The following is a 5,908-nucleotide window of genomic DNA, read 5'->3' on the forward strand; positions in this document are numbered from 1 at the left end:
TTAGACCTTAATCAGCCTGGAGACAGCGCCAGAGAAGTCTACATAACAGTCTTTACTAAGAAGTTTTTATTTACCATTAGTTTTCCATAATGTGCCTTCCCACAATTGGGATCCCCAGAGACTCAGGGTTCTTTTTCTTTGTCTTGTTGTTTCACTAACGCTTTAGGCTTTTCTTGCTGAGATGCTGCATTAGCCCAAGTTCTAACCACCCCTTTGAGTTACTCACCTCTGAGTGTTCCAGGTGAAAGGGTGGTGCACATGCCAATGAACTTCTGCTTGGTTTTCTTGTGTTGACTTGTGTTTTGTCAGCCCAGTTTATAGGGCCCCAGCCAGAGAACCAAAGAGAGTATAGGAAAAAGAGTTTTTGTTCCCCTAACGTATCTTGAAATTATATTCTCTGCTTCACAAAGGAATTGTGTTCCTGGTTCAGCATAAATCCCTCCCCAAACACATTCTCTAAGGCCTGTGACCCTCGTCATGGCAGGTGAGAGAGAAAAGAGCCTCTACAGATGCAGTTCTCACCCCTGGCTGGGTATCAAAATTGTCTGGAGAGCTTTTAAAACCAGTTTCCCTAGAGTTTTGGATTCAGTAGTCCTGGGCTGAGGCTCCACAGTTAAGAATACTTCCTCTTGCAGGGCTGAGTGGAGGGCTATATGAGCTCCCATGGGCACTGGAATAAATTACCTCAAAGTGGGTGGCTGAAAACAACACAGATTTCTTATCTCAATGGTGGAGGTCAGAAGTCTGAAATGAAATGTCAGGGCTGCATTTCTTCTGGAGGCTGTAGGGGAGAATGTTTTTCCTTCCCATTTCCAGCTCCTAGAGGTCATTTCATTCCTTGGCTTGTGGCCCCTTCCTCCACCTTCAAAGCCAGTGCTGGAGCATCTCTCTCTCTGACTCAGACCCTCAGGTCTCCCTCATATAAGGACCTTGTAATTAATCTGGACATACCCAGATGATCCAGAATAAACTCCCCATCTCAAAGTCCTTAATCACAGCTGCAAAACCCCATGTAATATGACATACTCACAGATTCCAGGGGTTAGGGTGTGAACATCTTTGGGAGCCTTTATTCTGACTACTCCAGAGCCTGATACAAGGCACACATACAACTCCATCTCCAGCACTCTGCCACCTGCAGACATCACTAATTGTTCCACTATTCAACTAGTCTGTCCAAGGGTTTTGCTTTTGTAAGAGAGGAGGACAAAGAGAGAGAGAAAGGAACAGGAGGGAGAGGACTAGGGTGCCAGAGAGATCTTCTTTGGCTCAATCACCTTGCCCTCCTTAATATCTGCATGACTAAAGTAAGGACTTTACCACAAGGACAGTATCCCAGATGATGATTGATAGATAGATAGATGATAGATAGATAGATAGATAGATGATAGATAGATAGATAGATAGATAGATATAAATATACGTATATTTACAAGCTCATCCTCTTTGCAGCCAATGCAAGGATATACATTTCATACTCAGTGAGTCCCCCAAAGCCCGGAACTTGAATCTTTTCTTAACAACTGTGACCTACCAAGGCCTGTTGGTCATCACAACCCTGACCACGACTTAAGGCTCCACACTAGAGAAAAAGCGGAGCATAGCCTTGATCATGGCCTTTGACTTGCTCCAAAGGCTCTTCTGCTCAGCAGTGAGACGTGCCTATCTTCACTGTCTACAAGTTTGTGGTCAAGAATTTAGCATCCTGAGTTATGCCGGCTTCCACTCCACTGCCCATATCTGACCACTCTACTACCAGGTCTTGGTCCCAGAAGACTCTTGATCCTGTTTCTTTCCTTTCCTCCGCTTGAGTTTAGTTTCTTTAATAGATTCAGGGCCTCTCTGTTTCCTCAGTAGTGCTCTGCTTTCCTGGTAACTTGCTCCAACAGAGCCCGATTTCACAGCCTGCTTCCAGTAGCTCCCCGTCGGCCCTGTGCTTGTGGCACAAGTCTCTCTGGTTTCACACATATGCAGAGGTCTTTCCTCCTTCTGTCAGTATGTGTTTAGAAATCTGACATATGATTCCTGACAACACTCTTTACTGCCAAGTCACCATCTGAATGTTTCCAGGCATTCTGCCACAGGAACCAGTAGGTTGACAGCTCTAAATCCATTCAATCCACCACTGAAGGTGTGACTCCATAAATTCTTTCTTAAATCTCTGTTGCTTCTCTGCCTTTGAGGCTCCCATTGCTGCACTTTTGGTGGTAAGTTCTAAAGATGGACAAAAAGGTCCCTCTCTAGTCCCTGTCCTGCATTCCCCAGTAACATACCTGGTTTCTGGTATCTTCTCACCTAAATAAGAGCATCTGCACATACTGATAGCCAGGCTCATAGCCAACCTGACACTGCAGGTTCCAGGATTCCCATTTTATAGATAAAATAAAATAGGGTCTTAATCCAAATATGACTGCCATGGATCCTTCATCCTCCTATGAAAGTTGCCAGTTTCCCTTTTTAAATTATGTATCTATTCTAGACCTTGGGGGTAAAATGGACAGAGAGTTCAGAAAGATCATCTTTCCCCAAAATTAATGACCACAAAAAAGGGGGATTAAAGGCAGCAAAATGATGCGTTAGCAAAAAAAAAAAAAAAAAAAAAAAGGTGGGTGTGTGCGTGGGGGGACAGGGGAAGTTGTCTCACTCACATCATAATCTTTAAAAATTCACATCGCCAGGGGCGCCTGCGTGGCACAGCGGTTAAGCGCCTGCCTTCGGCTCAGGGCGTGGTCCCGGCGTTATGGGATCGAGCCCCACATCAGGCTCCTCCGCTATGAGCCTGCTCTTCCTCTCCCACTCCCCCTGCTTGTGTTCCCTCTCTCGCTGGCTGTCTCTGTCTCTGTCAAATAAATAAATAAAATCTTTAAAAAAAATAAAATAAAATAAAAAAATAAAAATTCACATCGCCTTTTCCATAATGGGTTTGCCACCAGAACACAGGTGTTATGAAAACCACCACTTAGCCTAAACCAAAATGGAAAAGGAAAAGTCCCACATCAACATTGTTGTCATTGGATGATTCAGGAAGTGTACTGCTACTGGTCATCTGATCTACAAATATGATGGGATTGACAAAAGAACCATTGAAAATTTTGAGAAGGAGTCTGCTGAGATGGGAAAGGCTCCTTCAAGTATGTCTGGATCTTGGATAACCTGAAAGCTGAGTGTGAATGTGGTATCACCATTTGATATCTCCCTGCGGAAATTTGAGACCAGCAAGTATTATGTGACCATCATTGATACCCCAGGACACAGAGACTTTATAAAAAACATGATTAAGGCACATCTCAGGCTGACTGCACTGTCCTGATTGTTGCCACTGGTGTTGGTGAATTTGCAGCCGGTGTCTCCAAACAATGGGCAGACCCATGAGCATGCCCTTCTGGCTTACACACTGGGTGTAAAGCAACTAATTATCAGTGTTAACAAAATGGATTCCACTGAGCCACCCTGAAGCCAGAAGAGATATGAAGAAATCTCTAAGGAAGTCAGCATCTACATTAAGAAAATTGGCTACAACCCCAACAGTAGCATTTGTGCCAATTTCTGTTTGGAATGGTGACAACGTGCTGGAGCCAAGTGCTAACATGCCTTCGTTCTAGGGATGGAAAGTCACCCGTAAAGATGGCAATGCCAGTGGAACCACACTGCCTGAAGTTCTGGATCGCATTCTGCCACCAACTCATCCAACTGACAAGTTCTTGTGTCTGCATCTCCAGGACATCTACAAAATTGGTGGTGTTGGTACTTGTCCCTATGGACTGAGTGGAGACTGCTGTTCTTAAACCTGGCATGGTGGCCATCTTTGCTCCACTCAATGTTAAACTGAAGTAAAGTCTATTGAAATGCACCATGAAGCTTTGTGTGAGGTTCTTTCTGGGGACAATGTGGACTTCAATGTCAAGAATGTATCTGTCAAAGATGTTTGTTGTGGCAGTGTGAGTCACATCACAACAAATGTGACCCACCAGTGGAAGCATCTGCCTTCATGGCTCAGGTGGTTATCCTGAAACATTCAGGCCAAATCAGTGCTGGATATGCACCTGTGCTGGATTGTCGCACAGCTCACACTGCTTGCAAGTTTGCTGTGCTGAAGGAGAAGATTGTTGTTCTGGAAAAAAGCTGGAAGATGGTCCCAAGTTGTTGAAATCTGATGCTGCCATTGTTCATATGGTTCTTTGCAAGCCTATGTGTGTTGTCAGCTCCTCTGGGCTGGTTTTGCTATTTGTGACATGAGACAGATGGCTGTTGTGGGTGTCATCAAAGCAGTTGACAAGAAGGCAGCTGGAGCTGGCTGGGTCACCAAGTCTGCCCAGAAAGCTCAGAAGCCTAAATGAATATTATCCCCAATACCTGCCACCCCAGTCTTTTTTTTTTTTTTAAAGATTTTATTTATTTATTTGACAGAGAGAGAGACAGCCAGTGAGAGAGGGAACACAAGCAGGGTGAGTGGGAGAGGAAGAAGCAGGTTCCCAGAAGAGGAGCCCAATGCAGGGCTCGATCCCAGAACTCTGGGAGCATGCCCTGAGCCGAAGGCAGACGCTTAATGACTGAGCCACCCAGGCACCCCCCTGCCACCCCAGTCTTAGTGATGGAAGAACAGTCTCAGAACTGTTTTGTCAATTGGCCATTTAAGCTTAATAGTAAAAGACTGGTTAATGATAACAATGCATCGTAAAACCTTCAGAAGGAAAGGATGTTTTGTGGACCATTTGTTTTGTGTGTGTGTGTGTGTGTGCAAGTTTTAAGTAATTAGTTTTTAAAATCAGTACTTTTTAATGGAAATAACTTGACCAATAATCTGTCACAGAATTCTGAGACCCATTAAAACAGATGTTTAATGAGGAAAAAAACAAATCCCATCAAAAAAAGAGAAAGGCAGAAGATTCCCACTATCCTCTTGACTGAACAGGGTTCTAGATGCTTCTAATTTATCCCAGTTCCCACCCGCATAAATAGTATAAGAGGAAGGGAGGTGAGTGGGGGGAAAATCCTGTAAAAATCACCTTAATACTCCCAACAAAACAAAAGAGGCAGGTGAAAAAGATCCTGGGAGGGGTCCAGGTGTAAGTTTTCCATGCTGCCTTTCCCCTCCCCGTCTTGTTTGCTGAGCGATGGAAATCCCAGCAATAAACAGGGATGGGAAATAGAAGACAAAGTGAAAACGATAACAGATTTTATGAGGAAAGACGGGTTAAAGGAAGAATCAAAGTGAATGCCTGGTCAGTTTTATCTGTTGTTTGTTTTCCTTTATTGATCTGTTGTCTTCAGCATCAAATCTGATGTTAACTGGTACTTTGTTTGACATACACGTATTTAAAATCATATGTAAAGGAGCAAATTTTAATCCTTCTACTATAGTTTTTAAAATCAGAAATGGGTGCTGAAAGTAGTAAAAGTTTTTGGCATCCATGGAGATAATAATATGATTTTTTCCTCTTTAATACATATGTGAATTATATCCACAGATTTCTTTTTTTAAAAAAGGTTTTATTTATTTGTCAGAGAGAGAGAGAGAGCACAAAGCAGGGGGAGCGGCAGGCAGAGGGAGAAGCAGACTTCCCGCTGAGCAAGGAGCCCAATGTGGGACTCAGTTCCAGGACCCTGGGATCATGGCCTGAGCCAAAGGCAGACACTTAATCGACTGAGCCACCCAGGTGTCCCTATCCATAAATTTCTTAATATTGAATCATTTTTCATTCCTGAGATGAACTCCACTTAGCTGATCTATGTTATTCTTTAAATGTACCATTAAATTAGGGGCGCCTGGGTGGCTCAGTCAGTTAAGCGCCTGACTCTTGATTTCAGCTCAGGTCATGATCTCAGGGTTGTGGGATAGAGCCCCACACTGGCTCTGCACTCAGCGGGGAGGCTGCTTGGGATTCTCTCTCTCCCTCTTCCCTGCCCC

Source organism: Ursus maritimus, unplaced genomic scaffold (genome assembly GCF_017311325.1).
Source record: "Ursus maritimus isolate PB19 unplaced genomic scaffold, ASM1731132v1 scaffold_31, whole genome shotgun sequence".
Lineage (NCBI taxonomy): Eukaryota > Metazoa > Chordata > Mammalia > Carnivora > Ursidae > Ursus > Ursus maritimus.